Source organism: Ictalurus punctatus, chromosome 19, assembly GCF_001660625.3.
Source record: "Ictalurus punctatus breed USDA103 chromosome 19, Coco_2.0, whole genome shotgun sequence".
NCBI classification, from domain to species: Eukaryota; Metazoa; Chordata; class Actinopteri; order Siluriformes; family Ictaluridae; genus Ictalurus; species Ictalurus punctatus.
Genome location: NC_030434.2, coordinates 2,133,173 through 2,158,747, shown reverse-complemented (window position 1 = coordinate 2,158,747; position 25,575 = coordinate 2,133,173). Strand labels below are relative to the sequence as shown.

The following is a 25,575-nucleotide window of genomic DNA, read 5'->3' as shown; positions in this document are numbered from 1 at the left end:
GTAGTCAGAGAGTATAGGGAGCAGTTCAGCCAATGGCAGACCCTCCAGGACTTTTATGAATCACGAGCACAGTGGTGGGAGATGGTAAAAGAAAGGACAAAGAGATTTTTTAAGAATGTAGGAAAGGAAAAGAAAAACAGGGAAAAAAGGTGCATGATGGGACTGCAAAAAAGACTGCAGAGATATTTTAACCTTTTTAACTGTGGGATTGATTTTACTGAAGAGATCAAAGCAGTAAAAGAAGAAATGCGTGTTTTATCGGATATACAAAGCAAGGGGGTCATTTTAAGAAGCAGAGAGAGGGAGATTGAAGAAGGGGAAAAGTGTACAAGATATTTTTTTAAAAAGATTGTTTCAAGGGGAGGTATAATCACTGCAATAAAAGATGGAGGGAGGGAGTTAAAATCAACAGAGGAGATTTTAGGTGGGGTGGAAGAATTTTATACCGACCTGTATAAGAAAAAATCTGTACACAAAGAGACCCTGGAGGAAGTTTTAGCCTTTTTAGACAACAAGGTAAACAGTGAAACAGTGCTTTTATCCCAGGATTTCACGCTTTTAGAAATGCAAAATTCTTTAAAAGGTTTTAAAAAGGGGAAGTCCCCAGGAATGGATGGACTCCCCCTGGAATTTTATCTGACTTTCTGGGACATTTTAGCACATGACTTATTCACTGTTTTTAACGAACTTGAGACCTTGGACAGACTCCCAGACAGCTTTAGAACAGGGATAGTGTCGCTTCTTCACAAGAAAGGCGACAAGACGGACCTAAGGAACTGGAGACCGATCACGCTTTTAAACTTTGATTGTAAACTTTTTAGCAAGATTTTATCAGCACGTATGTCGACCGTTTTAGAGGACGTGATCCACCCAGATCAAGCATGCGCTGTGCCAGGGAGGAAGATCACCGACAGCCTGGTACTGATCAGAGACGTCATCTGTTACGCGAGAGACAGAAACATCCGGCTAGCGGTCCTGAACCTAGACTTCGAAAAAGCATTCGACCGAGTCTCGCACCAGTTCCTGCTACAGGTATTGGACAAAATGGGGTTCCCTGATAGGTTCATAGCCTGGGTGGGATTACTATATAAGGGCATAGTCAGTAGAATGGTGGTTAACGGGCACGTGTCCAAAGCGGTGAATATCCGCAGTGGCGTCCGTCAGGGGTGTCCTTTATCTCCCCTCCTGTATGTGGCTTGCATCGAGCCACTGGCACAGATCTTGAGAAGGGATAAATGGATCAAAGGACTCGAAGTGCCTGGGACGGGTGGACTGACCGCGACGTGCGTTTTATATATGGACGACGTAACCCTTTTAGCCACAGACGTTTTATCCATGCGAAGAGCAATGGACCTGACTGACTGGTACGGTCGGGCCTCGGGCGCCAAGCTGAACAGGAGCAAGTCCGAGGCCCAGCTCTTCGGGCCGTGGGGTGACGTGGACACAGGCGGACTGGAATTGGTTTTTAAAACCGACTTACGGATTTTAGGAGTCAAATTTGACAAAGAGGGTGGAGGACGGGGAAACTGGGCCGACTTGTTAGGGAAAGTCAGGCAGAAACTGGGCTTTTGGGGACTGAGACAGATGACGTTGGAAGGTAAAGTTTTAATTTTTAAAGCAGTAATTTTACCTTTGATGTTACTGGTGTGTTCTGTTTTTAGTCCCCCACGACACTTTCTTTTAGAGCTGGAGAGGGCGGTGTTTTACTTCATCTGGGGGTCCAAGTGGGAGAGAGTGAAGAGGGAGGTCGTGAAGAAGAGACCGGAAAACGGCGGGAAAGGCCTCCCGGACCCCCACCTGTTTTTAGGCAGCCGTTTCACCGCCCTCCACATCGCGTACGCCGTGGCCCCGTCCAGAGAGAGCAAGACAGCGGCCATGACCCGTTTCTGGATGGGGTCGTACCTACGAAGCCTAAAGATTTTACCTGTAGATCTCAAAACGCCTGTGTCTTTTAATTTGACAAAAGAGCATGATTTTATCAAGAAGTTTTTAAAGAAAAATGTTTCAGAAGGAGATGTCGTCTCTGTTTTAACTAACCACAGGTCTCTTCTCTCTCTCATTCAGGATCGGGAACCTGTGAGTCCAGTCCCCGGCCTCGCTCTAAGTGAGGCCAAACAAGTTTGGAGGAACGCCGCCCACCCTGCTCTTCAGAACAGGCACAAGGACCTGTCATGGATGGTGGCCCATGAGATTCTCCCGGTCAGGGCGGTCATGCACTCCCGGGGCATGGGCTCCAACCCCATCTGCCCACGACCCGGATGCAACGCGCCGGAGACCGTGCGACACCTCTTATGGGAGTGCGGCGCCGCGCGGGACCAGTGGACCACGACCGGCCCCCTGTATTTCCCGTGCCTGTCGGCAGGTGGGGTCCAGATGGACTACAAGCTCGCCATCCTCGGGGTGGGCCCAGGCTCGAAGGGCCTAACGGCGCAGAGGTTCACCACGCTCTGGCTCACCCTCAACGCCGTGAAGGATGCCATCTGGACCACCAGAAACCTGCTGGTGGGGAAACGCGTGACGGTGCCCCTCCACGCGAGCGAGCAGATGGCGAAGTCCACGCTGCAGGGGTACCGCGCGGTGACATTCGGAGGAGGGGGCCGGGGTTGCACGAGAAAGGTCCCGGCCGCCACCGACCCTGGCCGCTCGTAGATGCGCCCTCACCTGCAAAGGCTACGGGAGCAGCGAGCCGGAGGGTAGAGGATCTCCTCCGGGCACCGGAAGTGACGGGCCTTGGCCGTGGCTGGAGAGCAGTGAGATGGGCTCCCTTGGTAAGGACTCACACCCGATCTTGGAAAAGAGAGGAGGCTTGAGTGGTTTTTTTATTTTGTGTGTTTTATATAAAGATATGTATGTGTTTTTTATAAATCAATTGATTTATTTAACCATATTTAAAAACGAAACGATTTTATGGACACTTTTATTCATGGTTTTTTACACACAATTGATGTATTTATTTATTTTTCCTTTAAACAGTTTTTAAAATAAGAAATTGTTTTATCTAAGTTTAATTATTTATTTATTTAAAACCAATTATCTGTAAACAGAGAAGGAAAAGAAAAAAACTGTGTACACTGTGAATATGAAAAAAAGAAAAAAGTGACAATAAAATTTTTTTCGAAAGAAAAATCTGTTCTTATCAGTTTAATACCTGATACGTCCTCCATTCGAGGACTTTATATTAAACGGATTTTTAGAGCGAGGAGCTGGAAGAGGGGCTTGCTCCGTCCGCTCCACGCATCGACCTGGTATTGCAGTACCTCCAGGAACGGTGCACCTTTTCAAAGGGGTCAAATGAAAGAAGAAGGAAGGAAGGAAGGGAGGAAGGAAATAAATAAATAAATGAATGAATGAATACGTATTCATGTTAAACGATTGGGGGGAAAAAAAAAAGTAGGAAAAAAAACAGTGACATATGGTACTTAAAAAAAAAAAAAATTCTTGTATTTAATTGTACAAAATGGAACAGGTGTCAGTCGTAAAGGTTTCAGATGTACTTAATTGGAAAAGGGAGGGGACCTATTAGGTTTTAATACAAACCACAGCCCACATCCAGCTCTAGACCAATCCTACATCTGTAGCTATCAAGGCTGTGCAGGTGTAAGGGGCCGGCGCAAGCCAACCTACCCTAGACCGGATTTCTAGGCCTCCGATGGAGTTTCGGAGGCCTGGACTGACTTCCTGTATAGCTCGGGTTTCTCTTCATTCACGCATAAATCTTTCGCCTTTTACTAAAGATTTCCGTGGAGAGGAACGTTGACGAGTTCAACTTATTTTTGTGAGCTTTGCTGAGGCAAAGCTGTATTTGTTTCACAGTTTAACGTAAGAGAGGGAAGAAGTTTGGCTTTGGGATGCAAGGTCGGTTGGGCGTGGTGCCTAGTTGCTCAATCCTCTCTGCGCAAGGTCTTCAAGCGCGTGGTCAGGCATGTCGTCCAGGAGTGGAGGCTCTGCCAGCTGGTGCTCGTTAGGCCAGAGGCCATAACGGGTTATCGCTTCTCGGCCTTTTGGCTAAGATCAAGTGTGATGCCGAGAGTTAACGATCATCAGCCGGCCCGAGTGGTGCGGCTCCGCAATACAGTACGGGTGGAATTAGCTGACAATGTAACAGCTGATGTGACGCAACGTTTTGGAAGAGAATGGGTTGTCTTGAAGATTCTCAAGGATCTGTGTGGAGTGGAGCCGTCTTCAGTATTCTGTCTCCAGGATTTTTCTGCGCAGGGATTTGTGGACATTACTTTGGCATTATTGAGGCAGTGCACGGATTTCTTCGACAAGTGCAGCAGCAATCCAGGCAGCCCTGTGCTCAACGGACTTCGGCTGAATCCTCTCTTCGCCCTGGAAGAGGTACCTCTAGTCATACATATGTATAATCCATTTGTCATTGAGGAGGACGTCAGGGCTTTCCTTGGGCGATATTGCTCCAGTGTGTCAGCAGGGGAAAAGTTGAGGGACCGTTTCGGCATATGGACGGGGAGGCGGAGATTTATGGTACGACTCAAGGTGGACCCGGCGGCTCCTGGAGGCCTTCGTCATCCTCCAGGCAGTTTTGCCTTAGGGCCACACAAGGGGTTCTTGCATTATCCTGGACAGCCCATTTATTGTCGGCGATGCCGGGCTTTGGGCCACACGAAAGTGGCGTGCACAGGCTTGAGGTGCCGATTCTGCGGGGGTGAAGGGCACGTGGCCACAGATTGCAAAGCCCCAAAAACCTGCAGCTTGTGCGGGAGTGAGGCCCACCTGTACCTCAAATGCCCAAACCGGAAAGGGGCCTTTGCTACCCTATTTACAGAAGGACTGGAAGAGATGAGTCAAGTAGGAGGTCCCGCAGAGGATGCGGAGCTACTGATGCAGGAGAGGGAGGGTGAAGAGGAAGACAGCAATGTCGGTGAAGAGCAGGAGGAGACTGATGACAGAAGTATAATAGAGTCTGCTGATGAGAGCCTGGATGTAACAGAGGAGGATTCGGAGAGACCGATCTGCTCCCAAACAGAAGAGGGCACCTGGGCGGAGAAAGTAGAGAGAAACCGGCCCTGGGAAATGCAGCGAGGAGGTCAAGACGGAGTGTGGGAGGAAAAGATGGAGGACGGGGACGAGCAGCCCAAAAAGGGAAGACGCAGGACCCCAAGCGGGGGAATGGACATAGAAAAGAGTCAAGAGAGAAAGAGAAGCAGAAAAGGAGCTGGTAAGGACACAGCGGAGGAGCAGGAAGAGCCGGGGGGAGGGAATCCTTGTGAGAAGAAAGCGGAAAACCTCTATGCGTCACCGGAGGAAGGGGAAGAGGCCCCGGACATGTTCGAGGACAGTATGTTGGGAGGGTCGTGGGAAACAGTGGCAAGGAGAGTAAAGGCTGGGGTGGGAGGGAGCAAGATAAGTAAATGAGACTCAATAAAAGAGGGATAAAGGGGTCTTTAAAGCAGCATGGGTGTTTTTACAAAGGGTTGGAAAGGGGGAAAAGGGCAAAGGGTATCCCCCAAGGACATGGGGAGGGGAGGAAGGTTTGTAAGGAACTATGGGGGAGGGAAGGGTGAGTCTTAGGATAGCTACGCTGAACGTGAGGGGTTGTAGGCAGGCGGAAAAGAGGGCAGCCGTCTTCAGGTCACTGGAAGCGGTGCCCTTTGAGGTCTTGTTTATGCAGGAGTGCCATCTGGGCTCGGCAGCTGATGTTGCTTTGTTTTCAGGAGGGTGGAGGCGGGGGCCCTCAGTTTGGGGTGTCGGAAAAGGATCGGCAGATGGAGTGGGGATCTTGTTCAAGTCATGGGAGTTTGAGTTGGAATCTGAAGTAGTAGTGGTGCCTGGAAGGGTGTTAAGTGTAGATGGGACCTGGAGGGGCGTAGCATTTAGGGCAATCTGCGTATATGCTCCAGCTAGAGTGGGAGAGAGGACAGGTTTCTTCAAGGTACTGGAGCCCCTCTTGTATACAAACAAGAGTTGTTACATGGGGGGTGACTTTAACATTAACCTTGAGAGGGAGAGAGATCTGAACAGAATCCTTACCAGCGCAAATATGATCGACGTTGGGAAAGACCTCGGGGTGGGGCTACGTGGAGGAATAGCAGGGGGATGGCCTCTCAGCTGGACTACATCCTGGCAGCCAGAGGGGCGAAGGTGATCCGCTACCAGGTGCAGCCTTTTTGGGCATCCGATCATTGTTTGGTGAGGGCAGAACTGGAATTGAGCGCGGGGGCAAGGGGCCCGGGGTTTTGGAAGATGAACGTAACTCACTTGCAGGATCCTTCCTTCCTGAGCACGATGCATATGCTCTATTTGGGGTGGCAGTCCCTGAAAGTTCTCTACAGCACCGAGGTAGAGTGGTGGGAGGACACAAAAGCCAAGGTGGCAAAGTTCTGTCAGTGGTGGGGCCGCAATGCGGCAAAGGAGAAAAGAGAGAAGATAGCGCAGTGGTCGAGGACCTTGCAGGTCTCCTGGGCTAGGGGGGATATGGGGGGGGCTAAGCAGGCTAGCGAAGTGTTGCGAGATCACTTTTACGCCGAAGCCAGAGGTTACAGTGTGCAGGCAGGGCGGCGGCGTCTGCTGGAAGACGAGAGGCCAACACGGTTCTTTTTTGATAGGGTTAGGGCCCGGCAACGCAGGTCCCATATGGAAGGCTTGAGGGAGGGAGAGCTCCTGATCACTTCCATGGGAGGGATGTTAGAGAGGGCGGCAGCCTACTATGAAGATCTGTTCCAGCCAAGGAGTATGGGGGAGGTGGAGGCGGGGGATTTCTTGAAGGCCGTCGACAGGAGGGTGGCTCAGGAGGACCTGGAGGACCTAGAAGCCGAGCTGACTCAGGGGGAGGTGGAGGAGGCCATGCGCTCGCTCAAGGGAGGGGTAGCGCCAGGGGGGGATGGGCTTCCCGTTGAGTGGTACAAAGCGGTGTGGCCATGGGCCAGCAGAGACATCATGGCCGTGTTTGAAGAGATAATAAAGAAGGGGTTACTGCCTGAGACAGCTAGGACGGGGTACATCACGCTCCTGCATAAGAAGGGAGAGAGAGCAGAGCTAGCAAATTGGCGACCAATCACTCTTCTCTGTGCCGATTACAAAATCTTGGCTAAGGTGCTGGCCCAGCGCCTAAAGAAAGTGATGAGCACAGTAGTGCACCCGGACCAGACGTGCGGCGTGCCCGGACGCTCCAGTAGCATGAATCTGGCACTGATTCGGGATGCGATAGCATGGGCTCAGCAACGTAGGCTGCCCCTAGCTCTACTGGGGCTGGATCAAGAAAAGGCGTTCGACAGGGTAAACCATAGGTTTTTGTTGGCCACCTTACAGCGGATGGGATTTGGGGAAAAGTTCCTTTCTTTCATCCGGCTGCTCTACCGGGGGGCAGTGAGCCGCGTGGGAATCAATGGCCATTTCTCAAGAGCGGTAGCGCAGGCAGGAGGAGTGAGACAGGGGTGCCCTGTGTCCCCCCTCCTATATGTGCTCTATCTGGAGCCTCTGTTGGCCAGGTTCAGGAAGGAGCACAGTTTTCTTGGGCTACACATCCCAGGGGGAGAAGGGGTACGCGCAAAAGTAACAGCATATGCGGATGATACTACCCTATTCCTGGCCTCGGAAGGGGACTTTGGGGTAGTTGAACGGATCCTAGCGGCCTTTACTGAGGCTACCGGCGCACGGGTCAACCGCAGAAAATCTTCGGTCCTCTTTGTGGGATCCTGGGCACATCGGATGGATGTCCCGGGGGGCTTCTCCCTGTGCCCAGATGGGCTCCGGATACTAGGGGTCAGGTTTTGGAGGGAGCGCAGCGAGGTCAGAAATTGGGAAGAGGCCCTAGTGCGGTTGCAGGCCAAGGCAGCAAGGTGGGCAGCAAGAGATTTGTCTCTGACTGGGAGGGTTGTGGCAGTTAACTGCGACCTGTTCGCAAGCCTGATCCATCTGTCATATGTTTTTCCGGTCCCCTTCTGGACAGGGCGGAGAATAGAGCGGGCGCTCTTCTCACTCGTTTGGGGGGGCAAATGTGAGTGGGTGGCGAGAGGCACCATGTACCTAGAGGTGGGGAAGGGGGGTAGGGGTGTAGTCTGTGCGCCCCTCAAGCTGGCTGCACTGTACGTATCCCACCTGGCAGGTCTGGTGCGAGGGACGGAGGGGCACCTAGCAAGCCTGTTTGCTAGGTTTTGGTTTGGTTTCCCATTGCGATCGGTGATTCCGTGGAAAGGGACATTACCGTGGTCTGCGGACCGGCCAGGACACTATGGCCGGGTGATGGATATAATAAAGGGAATGCCATGGTGCTTGAGGGATGCCGTGGTATTAGACAATAGACTTTTTTATAGGCAGTGGAAGAAGGGACATATAGAAGGGGTGGCTGGGCAACGGCCAAGATCTGACATAGATTGGGGGGCACTGCAGCCCAAGTGGCTTGACGGGCCTAGCAGAGACCTCCACTGGTTGGGGGCCATGGGGCGGTTGCCTGTACGAGAGAGACTCTACCGTCACGGGCAAAGCAGCACCCCCCTTTGTCCGATGGGGTGCGGGAGTGAAGAGGACATAGGGCACGCACTGTGGGAATGCCCCATTGCAGCCGGGCTCTGGCAGCAGGTGTCGGGATGGTGGGCCAGGAGGGATAGGACCTGTTGGCTCGAATTTAGCCTATTACCCAAAAACATTTAAAATTCAACTTAGAAGCCAATACTCACATCTACCTCTGAGACCAGTTGGAGATAGAAAAAATACACCAGCCGTGAGTGAGAAGAAGCAAGGGTCCAGCTTTATTGTTCCATTCCACCACACGAGATCCACACCGATGAGAATTCTCAGAAGTGATCCCCCCTACCCTGAGCTTAAGCTCCAGTATTTATACTGTATTTACACACTAGATAACCCATAGGTTTCCAGAAAAGGCCTATTTCACTTACCCATAGAATTGAAACCCGGGGTTTTACTTTACACATAAAATCAGAACTCCGGCATTTCCAACAACCCAGGAAACAAAAACCCAGTGTTTCTATTTACCTAGGTTTTCAAAAACCAGGGTTCTCTTTTACCTAGGTCTTCAAAAACCAGGGTTCTCCCTTACCTAGGTCTTCAGAAACCATGATTCCCATTTCCCTAGGTAATAAAAATGACGTAAGCAAGACGACTAAACAACCGGGAGGGACCTTGGTCTTATCGTTATCTCGAGGGGGGGGGCAGCCACCCTTATAACTGGCTTTCTTCATGGTTCTCTAAAAATTAAGGCTTTCCTTGCGAGACGAGAATCTTCACCATCTGAATCATGAGTAAGTTATATTTTCCTTTTTTTCCCGTACTTCTCATTTATAATTTATTTTCATATTTGCACTATATTTCTTATTTTATATATATTTATACTACTTGAAAAGCGGTTTACTGTACTTCCAACTTCTTAATATCATTACAGTTCTACTGTCCTGCATATCCTACTATTCTGTTTTTTATAGAGTTTCTCTATTACTATAAGATATTATTAAAGTTATTCATGTGTGTGTATGTATGTTGTGTCTTGACTGTACGAGTGTGTGTGTGGGTGTGTGTTTTTAGCACTCCTCAGCTCGTACACTTCTTTTTGACTTTTTTCCTATTACTGCTCTTAAATTGCTCGTAATTCCAATCCGCCTAATCCCGCTTCTATGTGTCTAGGTGCCGGTGCCCGTCGTCAGTCCCCTCTCTCTCCGTTACTGGACCTGGATCAGGGTTTGGACCTGGATCTGGATACTCATTACCAGCTTGTGCATCTCACTGCTGATATCATGATGCTACTTAACTATCTTCGCCGCACCCCCCCTAAGAATGGAGATCCGGGGTTCCCCCCTCTTCTTCGGTACAGAATCTGCCCCACGAACGTGCGTGTTGACGCTTCTACCCAGTCAGACCCAGAACCCCCCTCCAGCTTCCAATCCGAGGATGATGATGCTGTCTTCTCCGATCCGGGCCCCGACCATCCGTCCCTCTTCTCACCTACCAGTCCGCCCGACTCTCAGTGGTCCGCTCACTTCACCCACCCTGATTTCCCCATGTCCCCAGGACGCACCCCATTTTCCTCCCCCTCTTACTCTCCTCCAGACTACGCACCCACCCGTCCTGTGAATTACCAATAAAATTACATTTTTTACTCATACTCAATCTCCCTCGTGTTTATTTCATGTCATTTTTATCCACAACATTTCCCCCCTCTGAGGCTATGAAGCCTCATACAATACTTTAATTAAGCGTAGATGTACCTCGTTATAACTCTTAACCCTTAACTTACTTCTCCTTTTATATATATATATATATATATATCATTTTGAATCTAACTACTTTGATTATACCCTACATCGATTATAAGTGTGATTAACTGAGTTTCCCTAATCATTCATTACTACTACTACCGCCGTACGTTTTGTATTTGTCGGGACCTGCAGATTCTTGCTTCCCCTCAAAAACCAAACCCCAGTCTTTTGCAGTCAGGGGTGGGCGAAAAAACCTCCTACGAGGGAAAAATTCCCACCCTGCCAGCACTATGTGCTCGGCAGCACCATTATACTTTTCTGTGCCTGATTGCGTCACATCACAAACATTTTATAACATTTTATAACAATACTTGACAGTCTGTTGTATGCAGTATCTGTATCTCTCTATATGCTGGTTGTCTTCAGCTCAAGCACTTTACGTACTGTAGAGAGCCACCCTTTGGGGAGAGGTTAGGCTAGCACGTACACCCAGGGTATGGATCTTCACATCTTCTCATCCTGTCTGCCACAGAGCAGACCCCCCGTTGACGCTTTGTACCGGACCTTCACGTGTTCCCCACCATCTCGTCATTGGAGGATTGAGCATCCTCCAGGGGTTGCATGTTCTAGTCCGCTGCTGCCCTGTAGTCAGCCTTCTCTCGCGGCTCCGGGACTCCCACCTCCGGGTGAACACCTCCGGGTGAACACCTCCTCCCGTTGAGGCGGTGACGCCTCACACATAACACTGATAACACTGCACTTAGCTGTGTTCCTGTGAATATATAGCTCCATACATAATAGTTAGTGGTCTTATATATGTTTTTTCGATTCATCTGCAATTACTCCAGCGGCCGTCCATCATAAGGAACAGACACAGACATGGGTCGACCCGTAAGCATTTCATGCGGTGTTAGATACATATTGCTGTTAGTCTGCATGTGATAGGTCATTAGTGCAAGAGGTAGAGCATCTACCGAACTACGTTTAGTATCAGCACAAATTACATCAAACACAAATCAGGGTGTGCCAGACCTATCCCTGGTCAAGGAAAAAAATAAATAATTTTGAGCACACTTCAGGTGATCCTCCACCGTTGCCTGCAAGTACAGAGATCATTCCTCTACCTTCCCCCTCGCACACTGGCTAAGATCATGGGCAGCTGTAATACATACAGCAAGAAGTGCAGTCAGAATTCAATTAAACTATTTGTTCGATAAGTGGCGTTCCAATTTTTTCCTAGAACCTCATTGCATTCAAACAACTCCAAACAGACGACACAATCCATGGGCCTAAACGTCAGTATTTATATTATTTTTTATTTATTTTTTATTATATATATATAGATTTTTTAACAATTCTACCCTTAACCAGGTTGCATTCTTTAGTGATAGACTTCTATTCAGCCAATTGGGCAGAACAGGGTGTTCATAATGTTTGTGAAATTTCAGACCCAAAACTTTTAAGCTCAACGAAATACAAATTTCGGCTGGGCAATCGTGAGTGTTCTCAGTGACTGGCTCCACAGAATTAATGACACCACTACAACACTTACAGTTGGTGAGTTAGGCACACTAACAGGTTTAAGAATTTTAGTTCGGGTGGCACATCGATTAACCCCATATCCCCATATAATGTTCTTTCAAAATAGAAATGACCTGGTGTGATAAACGTAAGATCGATGTGTGAGAGAGCAATTTTCCCAATGATCCGCACTAAGAGAGCATCTCCAGCCTGGCAATCCTTGTGCCACCAAATCCAATGTTTTCAATACATAAACTACAGCCCTGTAAGCGCTCCATTCTCCTGAGCCAGGACCCCCCCCCCCCCCCCCCCCAGCAGCACCCCCCTTTTCCAGTCACACGTGAGACACAGTCTTTGTTATTGTTTGTCAGCCATAGTTCAGGTGCAAAGCATAAGTTCATTCAATGTCAGGCTTGTCCAAAGAACACCCGGATCTCAGGATGTTGTCCTGTAGTGAACAATCAGTGATCCACTGCAGACCATACTTGATAACGTCCAGGAACATTTGTTGTGCTTTTATGGGGCGGAGGATGACCCCAATCATGTCCTGACGGCCTTGGGAGCGTGCAAGGGAGTCTATGACCACAGAGGAGTACACCACAGGGGAGCCCACAGCCCCCGAAGGAGACGCTTCCAGGTGTACTACCGATCTAGGAATTGTTAAGAGGAATAACGGCCTTGAGCTCTCACATGCAGTCATTTGGAAAAAGCGCGGATCCATAATAATATTATGTGGAATGGAATTAGAGTTATAGGTTACAATTGGGACATCTTATATATATATATATACACACATATATATATATATATATATATATATATATATATTCTATATACATCATACTATAAATAATGGTTACTGGGTGGGTTGGTTGTATCGCAAAACTCATCACTTCTGTTATCACAGCTTGCTGTAATAATGCTAGACTAAGTGGGCATGTCCTTTCAAGATATTGTTTACAGGGCAATAGTACTGGGAAACTGGAGACAGACAACTGGGAACACACATCTGCAAAACCCATCATTAAATGTTCAATTTATGCATCAGATCTAGGCCTTAAAACAGTGAATATTTATCGTGATTTACTATACCCTGATTTTAATAAAGCAGGAAGCTATTAAAAACAAGTCGATATGAGGAGTTCGGTTTTTAACGTGTTAAGACATGTGATGTTTACAGATCACTCAAGTTCGATATAAACACATCACAAGGCCCTGATTGTGTGGAGTCTGTATTTCTAAACTATTATTTCATCTCTTTCAATTTATCATTTTAATCTTTCATTAGACAAAGGGGTTATACTAGAAATTTGGAAATCAGTTTTCTTATTTATTTATTACATTAAATCAGGGACACCCAACTATATTAGATCATTACAATCCAATAACACGGCCTCCTCGCCTATGTCCCTTGTAGAAAGCTTTTTTCAGTAAACCGTTCACATGTTATCAGTCTGCAAGAAGTCTAAGGTCATACAAACATATCAGCACAACTGTTGTTTTGAAAGTCTTAAAACAATGTCACGGTTCCCTCTGCCCTTCCCTGTCTGTTGATTTAGAAGAGGCTCTCAACACAGTGAATCAGGAAATATTGCTGCAGAGATTAAATAATGTTGGTCTATCGAATCATTTAAAAAATTTACTAAAGTAATCCCCACTGCTCTAATCAAACGAATAACACCTCTCTTAAAGGGGTTTTCCACTCTCATGTATAGTTATCCCTGTAAAATAGTTCTAGTCCATTTATTTTTAAAAGTACAAACCCAATTGACAAGGATACATTCTTATCCCTTCCTGTTTTTCATTTACCAGAAAGATATTGAGAAAGGAAAACAAAATTCCTTTAGTCTGAAAATTTGTGGTGCACACTACCCGAACATATTAATATTCCATCTGTGCTAACGAGTGATAATCCCAATAAGATAGAACTAAAATAGAGTAAATGAGGTTGAGATCTAGATATGCATTTACAGTCCTCTAGCCACTTGTATTCCACTAATTTACATTCAAAACAACCTAGTGAATTTGGTTCTATGTGTACAGCACTAGTCTGTAGTCTAAATGGTATACATGCATGTACATGCATTTTGTTTCTTATTAATTTATAACTGTATCAAAATACTGTACTCAAAATATCACTCAGATCCTTCATACATGACATTTAAATGTTGCTCACTTTCGAGGAATGTGAATATGTATTTAACTTAGTCTAATAAAATTTATCATCTTGGCTGAATGCACAATTGTAAGAAGCATAAGATTCGCCCTATAATTTTATCCATTTCATTTAAACTGTATTTGACCATATTGAGGTAGTGTTAAATCTACTCATATCACAAACCACATTTCCCATCCTTCACTGCGGTCCACAAACATGGCTGGCTGCCATGGACCGCAATTCCCAGACCACACACACATAAAAATACCACACCTGCATCCAGTTCACAGCTCTCAGTTTTTATCAGTTTTCAGCTGCTGTATAACATATTGTCAATTCAATTCACTTCACAGGTTATCGAGTTTGTGACCACTGCTTTGTATTATTAAGTATTGTAACTCGTATACTTTATATGACATATCCATAGCACACCATATAGCACATATGTGTATACATATACACACCCACACATATATATATATTTGCATAACTACTCTATTTACCAATCTACGGTTCAGGAAAAAAACACTTCAAACTACACTATTGTAAAGGGACCGTAATTAAACTACCTCCCAAACTCATATCGGCACAACATGTCTGCAAAAGTAAGTAATCAAATCATCACCTTATTTTAATGTTACTGATCCAGATATCACATCTGTAACAGGCGTATAAAGAATTTAAAATGTGCAGACTACTACTGCCATCTGATCTTACTAATTACTTATCATTGGACATATACACAGCATTTAAAGAGAAAACATGCAGAAATTATTCAGCATTATACAACACAAATACCACACGCCAGAAGAATTCGCACTTACACTGCTTAAGATATTGTATAGCCACATACCCATATAGGAATCACCGATACAAATTAATTATGGTTACTCCAGCTCTTCTTAGCGAGTCAGTTCATGAAGGTAGACTGCTCTCTAATACCAAATGTTTAGGCTCAACATTATCTCAACAGGGAGGATGTGACCTCCCTGATACGGACCACATTGTGATCAGCCTGAGACTGTTACCTCGGGTCGGTTTTACTTTTCAGGGTTTTTTTTATTAATATCACTCAAAACGAACAGGTTCACATGTCAATTTTATCATTAGTCAGGAAAAGATGCCTCTGCAGAAGAAACTAAGTGGCACAATACACACCACATAAACTATTATTAAAGTTCTCTTCGGACTGTTAACATCAAGACATGCTGATTGATTTTAATTTTTACAGGAATATATCCACGTATATATATAGAACGTAAGATAAAGGATTGGGAAAAAAAGGGGTAAAAACAGAAATCTCTCGTACGCGCTCTCTCGCGCGCTCGGTGGTTTAGATAACCGTCACCATGGAACTCAAAACACTTTCATTCAGTTTCCAAACAGGGAAACACATGGAATTCAAATTAAAATGAAAAGAATGATTTGGAGCTCCGGCGCGCATGATTCTGACCAGCCGTGCACCCCATCTAAACATGGAACTGTGTACAATCTGCGCAACACGGTCTCAATCCAGTCTGGTGTCATGCCAGGAGACTGAGGAGCCAGGCCGGACGGAGACCCTCCCTCCTAACTTGGAACACGCACAGTAACACCATAATACTAAACAAACAACAAACACACATAAAACTCTTTTAGGCGAACCACACAGACAGTTTTGCAAAACACCCATCATTTTTGAGTTATGACAACTTTAAATTAATTTCAACCAATGAAGCGCATTGAGTTGGAGAAATCACCTTTTCCTCTACAGTCAAAAGGTCTTCCATTAAAACTCATTTAATAATCTGTATAATAACCACAAGTTTTTAACTTAATTACTCATAGAAATAATGTTGTTCCAACTAGTTTTTCCACACTATTTAAAAGGAATTTAAGTGTTATGTACTTATTTACCATAATTGTGAACACAATTTTTTTTAAAATATAATTTACTAACTTCAAGTTGAATAACAATAGTTACTAAAATGCTACAAATATAAATGAAATGAAATATAAATATAAATGGAATATAAATGAAAGGTCCAAATGGACTTTCTCCTTCACATTTGGAGCGTCGGACTCATTCATTTCTTAACAGTGACTTCTGGGGCCTGAAAATGCACACTTTTTTTTCCGCCTTCAGTCTTCCTTTTTCCCTGGATCACACAATCTGGGAATATGTTTTTATATATTACAGGTCTAGTAATTCTTCTTTACACAATGGGCAGTCGAACAGATGTCTAAAATATGTGCCATTGGCGTGCATGCTCCCCAAAATTTTTAACACACTTATACAGCAGTTATTGATACCAAATTAATTATAACACACACAGTCTCGCCGACTCACCGAAAGTATGTACCGGATTCGAAACATTCAAAGTCCGCAAGATATCTCACAATGCTCCGCATTACCCAGCTCACTCTGAAGAACACACACACACACCGAATTGTCTTACCTTTTTCCCCCTTGTCCTTCCACACAGACGCACAGATAAGAACGGACAGGAACACACACACATACACCCCCCCTTTCTATCAACAACGCAGGCAAGCTCACATACACACATTGTATTCCACATTATTACACTTATTTTACTACATGAAGTTTTCAAAGTATAAAGCACCTCCAAACCAGCTCCGTATGCATGAAGCTTACAGTCATACAAATTAAATCCAACTTTCTCCAAAGGAAAAATTTTCTTTTCTCTAAATCTTATCCCACTTATCCAATACAGGTATGGAGCTCATGTTCAGAGCACTAATAAATACATTTTCCCTGTCTCCAAAACTCACACGCTCTCACACCACACTCATATTATACATATTATAAGCACATATATTTTAAGCACACACATTTGTTAGTACATATTCCATTCATACACCGGGCATGCTGTATTGCACGACCCGGACCTGGGCCCAGGATTTATTCCCCTCTCTATCCAGCCCTGGAATCTAATCTATCTATCTTTTATCTAATCCTTTTCCAGCGGTATTAGGGGTCCCCACCAATGCAGCCGCCACTAGACTGCTAGTCAAGTCTAGTAGCCGGTATCTGGGGTCTGAGGCCTCATTTTTCCACCTGCTTTCTATCCCAGCCCTGGAGAATTTCTCTATTTCTCTTTTTTCTACCTTTTTTCTACCTCCTCCAGCGGTATTGCAGGACTTTCACTCACACAACACATATACCATTTCTTTATTACAATTAAAAAAGTACATTCTATAATCTATACTTCTCTTACCTCTTCTCACTCACTCCAGGTTCTTTTGGAGACCCACTTAGTCTTTCTTCCCACCCCGGGGCTTCTCAATCGTAACAACAGACCACTAAAACAGAGCTTTGAAATAACAGGCGTCTGCAATGCCTTTTCCTATACGGCCTGTCTGTTGCTTAGAGAGCGAAGTCCCACGGGAGAGATTCCAGACATATAGATCTTAGCCCAGTCCCTTCGTGGTCGCCAAATGTTGGCTCGAATTTAGCCTATTACCCAAAAACATTTAAAATTCAACTTAGAAGCCAATACTCACATCTACCTCTGAGACCAGTTGGAGATAGAAAAAATACACCAGCCGTGAGTGAGAAGAAGCAAGGGTCCAGCTTTATTGTTCCATTCCACCACACGAGATCCACACCGATGAGAATTCTCAGAAGTGATCCCAACTACCCTGAGCTTAAGCTCCAGTATTTATACTGTATTTACACACTAGATAACCCATAGGTTTCCAGAAAAGGCCTATTTCACTTACCCATAGAATTGAAACCCGGGGTTTTACTTTACACATAAAATCAGAACTCAGGCATTTCCAACAACCCAGGAAACAAAAACCCAGTGTTTCTATTTACCTAGGTTTTCAAAAACCAGGGTTCTCTTTTACCTAGGTCTTCAAAAACCAGGGTTCTCCCTTACCTAGGTCTTCAGAAACCATGATTCCCATTTCCCTAGGTAATAAAAATGACGTAAGCAAGACGACTAAACAACCGGGAGGGACCTTGGTCTTATCGTTATCTCGAGGGGGGGGCAGCCACCCTTATAACTGGCTTTCTTCATGGTTCTCTAAAAATTAAGGCTTTCCTTGCGAGACGAGAATCTTCACCATCTGAATCATGAGTAAGTTATATTTTCCTTTTTTTCCCGTACTTCTCATTTATAATTTATTTTCATATTTGCACTATATTTCTTATTTTATATATATTTATACTACTTGAAAAGCGGTTTACTGTACTTCCAACTTCTTAATATCATTACAGTTCTACTGTCCTGCATATCCTACTATTCTGTTTTTTATAGAGTTTCTCTATTACTATAAGATATTATTAAAGTTATTCATGTGTGTGTATGTATGTTGTGTCTTGACTGTACGAGTGTGTGTGTGGGTGTGTGTTTTTAGCACTCCTCAGCTCGTACACTTCTTTTTGACTTTTTTCCTATTACTGCTCTTAAATTGCTCGTAATTCCAATCCGCCTAATCCCGCTTCTATGTGTCTAGGTGCCGGTGCCCGTCGTCAGTCCCCTCTCTCTCCGTTACTGGACCTGGATCAGGGTTTGGACCTGGATCTGGATACTCATTACCAGCTTGTGCATCTCACTGCTGATATCATGATGCTACTTAACTATCTTCGCCGCACCCCCCCTAAGAATGGAGATCCGGGGTTCCCCCCTCTTCTTCGGTACAGAATCTGCCCCACGAACGTGCGTGTTGACGCTTCTACCCAGTCAGACCCAGAACCCCCCTCCAGCTTCCAATCCGAGGATGATGATGATGTCTTCTCCGATCCGGGCCCCGACCATCCGTCCCTCTTCTCACCCACCAGTCCGCCCGACTCTCAGTGGTCCGCTCACTTCACCCACCCTGATTTCCCCATGTCCCCAGGACGCACCCCATTTTCCTCCCCCTCTTACTCTCCTCCAGACTACGCACCCACCCGTCCTGTGAATTACCAATAAAATTACATTTTTTACTCATACTCAATCTCCCTCGTGTTTATTTCATGTCATTTTTATCCACAACAGACCCCAATTGATCGGGAGTTGGTGCTGTATGGAAAGGGTGCCCGCAACAACACAGAGCTGTGGAAGGTCGTGTCAGTAGCTAAGAGGGTGTTGTGGGGGGGCGGGGGGGCTGCATCAGGGAGCGGAAGCCGGGGCTGGAGCCTCAAAGCTTGTTCCATGCCTTCCTGAGAGGGATGGCCAGGGTGGAACAGCTGGGAGGCAAAGGGACAAGGGCAGACCGAGCCAGGGTGGGGTAGGGGCGGGTAATTAAAAATGGCGGGGATGGGAAAGGAAAGATACTTCCTTTAGGGAACGCTAGATTTGGGGGCACGGCTTCCTAAAAGGGTGGCAAGTCCAGGCCGATCGGGGGGGAGGGCCGAGGATGTGGGAAGGTAGAAGGAGAAGCTCGCATAGTAAAAGTAGGATACGCGGGGTGAAGGTTTAGGGGGATATGCATTGGAATAAGTGGGATGTGAATGCTTTAGGTAAAAGTAGGATGTACCTGGTGAAGGGTCACGTGGAGATGCATAGAAATAAGGGTGAGGGGATGGCTTTATGTAAAAGTATGAGACACTGGGTGAAGGTTCAGGTGGAAATGCTTTGAAACAAGTGTGATGTGAATGCTCTATGTAAAATAAAAATAAAAAAAAAAAAAAATCTGTTCTTATCAGAGGCAGCAGACACTTGCCCTCCTGAACCCAGTCCCACTGGGATAAAGGAAGAGCAAGTGTCACAAGAGATAATATGCCTCTAATTTGTTTTTAACATTGTCTCTGCATGTTCTAACACTGTTTTATACCTTTTTTTTTACCATACTGCTCATGGCCCTCACAATCTCAACAATCAATGTGAGAAGTGTGAGGTCCACCCTGAGAGCACAGAGTGTATTATCCCTTTTAAAATCTTTTAAGTCAGATGTGATTTTATTACAAGAGTGTGCTTTGCCCTTTTTATCCAGTTACAGGAAATGGGAAGACATGTGGACACCGGGACCCTCCGTGTGGAGTGGTTCCAATTTTAATAAATGTGATGGGGCCGCCACCGACCCTGGCCGCTCGTAGATGCGCCCTCACCTGCAAAGGCTACGGGAGCAGCGAGCCGGAGGGTAGAGGATCTCCTCTGGGCACCGGAAGTGACGGGCCTTGGCCGTGGCTGGAGAGCAGTGAGATGGGCTCCCTTGGTAAGGACTCACACCCGATCTTGGAAAAGAGAGGAGGCTTGAGTGGTTTTTTATTTTGTGTGTTTTATATAAAGATATGTATGTGCTTTTTTTAAATCAATTGTTTTATTTAACTATATTTAAACACGAAACGATTTTATGGACACTTTTATTCATGGTTTTTTACACACACAATTTATGTATTTATATATTTTTCCTTTAAACAGTTTTTAAAATAAGAAATTGTTTTATCTAAGTTTAATTATTTATTTATTTAAAACAAATTGTCTTGTAAACTGAGAAGGAAAAGAAAAGAAAAAACTGTGTACACTGTGAATATGGAAAAAAAGAAAAAGTGACAATAAAATTTTTTTCGAAAGAAAAATCTGTTCTTATCAGTTTAATACCTGATACGTCCTCCATTCGAGGACTTTATATTAAACGGATTTTTAGAGCGAGGAGCTGGAAGAGGGGCTTGCTCCGTCCGCTCCACGCATCGACCTGGTATCGCAGTACCTCCAGGAACGGTGCACCTTTTCAAAGGGGTCAAATGAAAGAAGAAGGAAGGAAGGAAGGAAGGAAGGGAGGAAGGAAATAAATAAATAAATGAATGAATGAATGAATGAATGAACGAATGAATGAATACGTATTCATGTTAAACGATTGGGGGGAAAAAAAAAAGTAGGAAAAAAAACAAAGTGACATATGGTACTTAAAAAAAAAAAAAAAAAAAAAAAAATTTCTTGTATTTAATTGTACAAAATGGAACAGGTGTCAGTCGTAAAGGTTTCAGATGTACTTAATTGGAAAAGGGAGGGGACCTATTAGGTTTTAATACAAACCACAGCCCACATCCAGCTCTAGACCAATCCTACATCTGTAGCTATCAAGGCTGTGCAGGTGTAAGGGGCCGGCGCAAGCCAACCTACCCTAGACCGGATTTCTAGGCCTCCGATGGAGTTTCGGAGGCCTGGACTGACTTCCTGTATAGCTCGGGTTTCTCTTCATTCACGCATAAATCTTTCGCCTTTTACTAAAGATTTCCGTGGAGAGGAACGTTGACGAGTTCAACTTATTTTTGTGAGCTTTGCTGAGGCAAAGCTGTATTTGTTTCACAGTTTAACGTAAGAGAGGGAAGAAGTTTGGCTTTGGGATGCAAGGTCGGTTGGGCGTGGTGCCTAGTTGCTCAATCCTCTCTGCGCAAGGTCTTCAAGCGCGTGGTCAGGCATGTCATCCAGGAGTGGAGGCTCTGCCAGCTGGTGCTCGTTAGGCCAGAGGCCATAACGGGTTATCGCTTCTCGGCCTTTTGGCTAAGATCAATCGGGTGAGACAGCGATCGGCTCTTTGGTGGCCATTGCGCTCAACCTTTTCGTGGTTTTGGGCAAAACCGTTCAGAGAGGAAATTTGTGCGGACCTTGCGACTTTCAGCTTTCGTTGGCGAATGGAACATCGTGCCTGTGAATCTGCGTTTGGGTAAGTACAAATCCATAAATTTATTTACTTTTTTCTCTTTTTTTCATTTTCAAAATATTTATTTCGTTTAGTCTTGTGTCTGTTTTACTTAATCTATTTATTTATTTATTTATTTATTTATAGGCTAGTGGTGCCTCCAAAATGTCGGCTGCTCGTGCCGGCATGAGGAGGCACCACAGCGTGCGCTTTTTGTTTAAAGAGGTGGATGGAAAGCTCCTGGGGATGTCACGCCTTGATTTCTCCAGGAAGCTAATCCAGAAATCTCTTGGTTTCAAACCTGACGAACTGAACTGTCTCGTGACTCTGCCCCTGAACAAAGGTTTTGATGTTAGTTTTAGGACTGCATCTGTGCTTAATGATTTCTGGCAACGGTTTGATGGTTGTAAGGCCCATTTCTCCATGTTCACCGTGGAGAAACTCTCTGATAATTCACTAAAAACGGTGATTGTTAGGATGTTTAATGAAACGGTGACTGGGGATGACATATGTGTATGGCTGGGTAGATTTTGCACTGTTCGCGGACAACCAGTCAAAGTGTTGGATGAGGACGGCATCTGGAATTGTTCCTGGCGAATTCCCATTAAACAATGGGAAGACGCTGGGGGCTACCAGGGCCTGAGACATCTGCCTTCCATGATTGTGTTGGGAGAGAACAGAGGCTACATCCATTACCAGGGGATGCCCAAACTCTGCCGTAAGTGTGGGAGGATGGGACATCTAGCCGAGGCGTGCCAGGAAATCATTTGTGGAAAATGTAGAGAAATTGGTCACGTTTTTGATGAGTGCACCATTGGCAGACGGTGCAATCTGTGTGGGGAGACAAACCACCTCTACAGAGATTGCCCAAAGAGCTTTGCCAACAAATTGAAAAGCAACAAGATGGCCGCCCCACAAACGCGACAAACCGAGCAAACAACGGAGAAGGAGGCGGGCCCTGTGGTTTTGGCGGGAGAGCCAGCTCTCCCGTCAGCCTCAGGGCCTGAACAGATACGGGTAAGTGGGGCGGCCTCAGGGGCGGAGTCAGACAAGCAGAGGGAGGAAGCCCCCCCCTCCCCGGAAAATAAAAGACAGGAAATGGAGGAAGGGGAGGAAGGGACGGCTTCCTCAATGGAGACAGTTTCAGAGTTAAGTGTGGTATCTGGGGAGAGTGGGCCAGACAGTCCCCTCCCAAATGCTCAGGTGCAGAAAAGACCTGCGGGATCTCCTCTGTTAGTAACAGAGGAGAAGAAACTGAGGGCAGAGCATAGGCGGGACAGTTCTTCCTCGGAAGACCTGAACCGCTTGTGGCCCTCAGAGCCCCCCAATGAGGTTGCTTTCTTGCACCCCCAGCTAAGAACATCTTCGCCAAAGGAGCCGCGAGAGGTTGCCTCCGCGGCCCGTGAGGCAGCAGACACTTGCCCTCCTATACCCAGTCCCACTGGGATAAAGGAAGAGCAAGTGTCACAAGAAATCATATGTCTTTAATTTGTTTTTAACGTTGTCTCTGCATGGTTTTAACACTGTTTCATACCTTTTTTTACCATACTGCTCATGACCCTCACTATCTCAACCATCAATGTGAGAAGTGTGAGGTCCACCCTGAGAGCACAGAGTGTATTATCCCTTTTAAAATCTTTTAAGTCAGATGTGTTTTTATTGCAAGAATGTGCTTTGCCCTTTTTATCTAGTTACAGGAAATGGGAAGACATGTGGACACCGGGACCCTCCGTGTGGAGTGGTTCCAATTTTAATAAATGCGATGGGGTCGCAATCTTAATAAATAATCCCAACATCGTGGTGAAGGGCAGCACAGTGGTGAGAGATGGACGGGCACTCTTAGCTAATCTGACCTTTTTAGATAGGGATTTTACTATTCTTAATGTATATGGTTTTACAGAAAAAAATGAAAGGTATGAACTTTTAGAAGACCTGCAGTCCCACATGCTAGGGAGGGTTCCTTTAATCGTAGCAGGGGATTTTAATTGTATTTTAACAGCTAAAGATAGGAAAAGGGTAGCAGGGGAGTGCGTAGTAGACAAAACATCGGTTTTACTCCAAGGATTAGTCAAAGATTTTAAACTAGTCGACTGTTTTAAAGCGTTGCATCAAAGAGAGGAGGGCTTCACCTGGTTCAGTGGTGATGGCACCAGAGCCTCTCGGATCGACTATGGTTTTTACACGGGACTGCCCGCCGACCGATGCTACACTGACCCCTCTCTTCTTTTCAGACCACATGATGCTGTCCTGCACCCTTTCACTGTCCACTGGTGTGACGGTAGGAGGAGGGCTGTGGAGGCTGAACTGCTCAGTGTTAGAAGACGAGGAAGTAGTCAGAGAGTACAGGGAGCAGTTCAGCCAATGGCAGACCCTCCAGGACTTTTATGAGTCACGAGCACAGTGGTGGGAGATGATAAAGGAAAGGACAAAAAGATTTTTTAAGAAGGTAGGAAAAGAAAAGAAAAACAGGGAAAAAAGATGCATGATGGGACTGCAAAAACGACTGCAGAGATATTTTAACCTTTTTAACTGTGGTATGGATTTTACAGACGAGATCAAAGCAGTAAAAGAAGAAATGCGTGTTTTATCGGATATACAAAGCAGGGGGGTCATTTTAAGAAGCAGAGAGAGGGAGATTGAAGAAGGGGAAAAGTGTACAAGATATTTTTTTTAAAAAGATTGTTTCAAGGGGAGGTATAATCACCGCAATAAAAGATGGAGGGAGGGAGTTAAAGTCAACAGAGGAGATTTTAGGTGGGGTGGAAGAATTTTATACCGACCTGTATAAGGAAAAATCTGTACACAAAGATACCCTGGAGGAAGTTTTAGCCTTTTTAGACAACAAGGTAAACAGTGAAACAGTGCTTTTATCCCAGGATTTCACGCTTTTAGAAATGCAAAATTCTTTAAAAGGTTTTAAAAAGGGGAAGTCCCCAGGAATGGATGGACTCCCCCTGGAATTTTATCTGACTTTCTGGGACATTTTAGCACATGACTTATTCACTGTTTTTAACGAATTTGAGACCTTGGACAGACTCCCAGACAGCTTTAGAACAGGGATAGTGTCGCTTCTTCACAAGAAAGGCGACAAGACGGACCTAAGGAACTGGAGACCGATCACGCTTTTAAACTTTGATTGTAAACTTTTTAGCAAGATTTTATCAGCACGTATGTCGACCGTCTTAGAGGACGTGATCCACCCGGATCAAGCGTGTGCTGTGCCAGGGAGGAAGATCACCGACAGCCTGGTACTGATCAGAGACGTCATCTGTTACGCGAGAGACAGAAACATCCGTCTAGCGGTCCTGAACCTAGATTTTGAAAAAGCATTTGACCGAGTCTCGCATCAGTTCCTGTTTCAGGTACTGGACAAAATGGGGTTCCCTGATAGGTTCATAGCCTGGGTGGGATTACTGTACAAGGGCATAGTAAGTAGAATGTTGGTTAACGGGCACGTGTCCAAGGCGGTGAATATCCGCAGTGGCGTCCGTCAGGGGTGTCCTTTATCTCCCCTCCTGTATGTGGCTTGCATAGAGCCACTGGCACAGATCTTGAGAAGGGATAAATGGGTCAAAGGACTCGAAGTGCCTGGGACGGGTGGACTGACCGCAACATGCGTTTTATATATGGACGACGTAACCCTTTTAGCCACAGACTTTTTATCCATGCGAAGAGCAATGGACCTGACTGACTGGTACGGTCGGGCCTCGGGTGCCAAGCTCAACAGGAGCAAGTCCGAGGCCCAGCTCTTCGGGCCGTGGGGTGACGTGGACATAGGCGGACTGGAATTGGTTTTTAAAAACGACTTACGGATTTTAGGAGTCAAATTTGACAAAGAGGGTGGAGGACGGGCAAACTGGGCCGACTTGTTAGGGAAAGTCAGGCAAAAACTGGGCTTTTGGGGACTAAGACAGATGACTTTTGAAGGTAAAGTTTTAATTTTTAAAGCAGTGATTTTACCTTTAATGTTGCTCGTGTGTTCTGTTTTTAGTCCCCCACGTAATTTTCTCTTAGATCTGGAGAGGGCGGTGTTTTACTTCGTCTGGGGGTCCAAGTGGGAGAGAGTGAAGAGGGAGGTCGTGAAGAAGAGACCGGAAAAAGGCGGGAAAGGCCTCCCGGACCCCCACCTGTTTTTAGGCAGCCGTTTCA

At 45.7% G+C, this 25,575-nt stretch overlaps 2 non-coding genes and 2 pseudogenes across 2 annotated transcripts; all 4 read left to right on the top strand.

Moving 5' to 3' along the window:
• Positions 1 to 3,102: 3,102 nt before the first annotated feature.
• LOC128635576 (uncharacterized) lies at positions 3,103 to 3,279 on the top strand (annotated as a pseudogene).
• Positions 3,280 to 3,683: 404 nt separating this feature from the next.
• On the top strand, positions 3,684 to 3,798 carry LOC124628212 (U5 spliceosomal RNA). The gene has a single exon (XR_006982595.1). It is a non-coding gene; the product is annotated as a U5 spliceosomal RNA (small nuclear RNA).
• Positions 3,799 to 20,338: 16,540 nt separating this feature from the next.
• On the top strand, positions 20,339 to 20,515 carry LOC124628211 (uncharacterized; annotated as a pseudogene).
• A 450-nt stretch (positions 20,516 to 20,965) lies between these two features.
• LOC128635485 (U5 spliceosomal RNA) lies at positions 20,966 to 21,080 on the top strand. Its single transcript, XR_008398458.1, has one exon. It is a non-coding gene; the product is annotated as a U5 spliceosomal RNA (small nuclear RNA).
• The last annotated feature ends 4,495 nt before the right edge of the window (positions 21,081 to 25,575 follow it).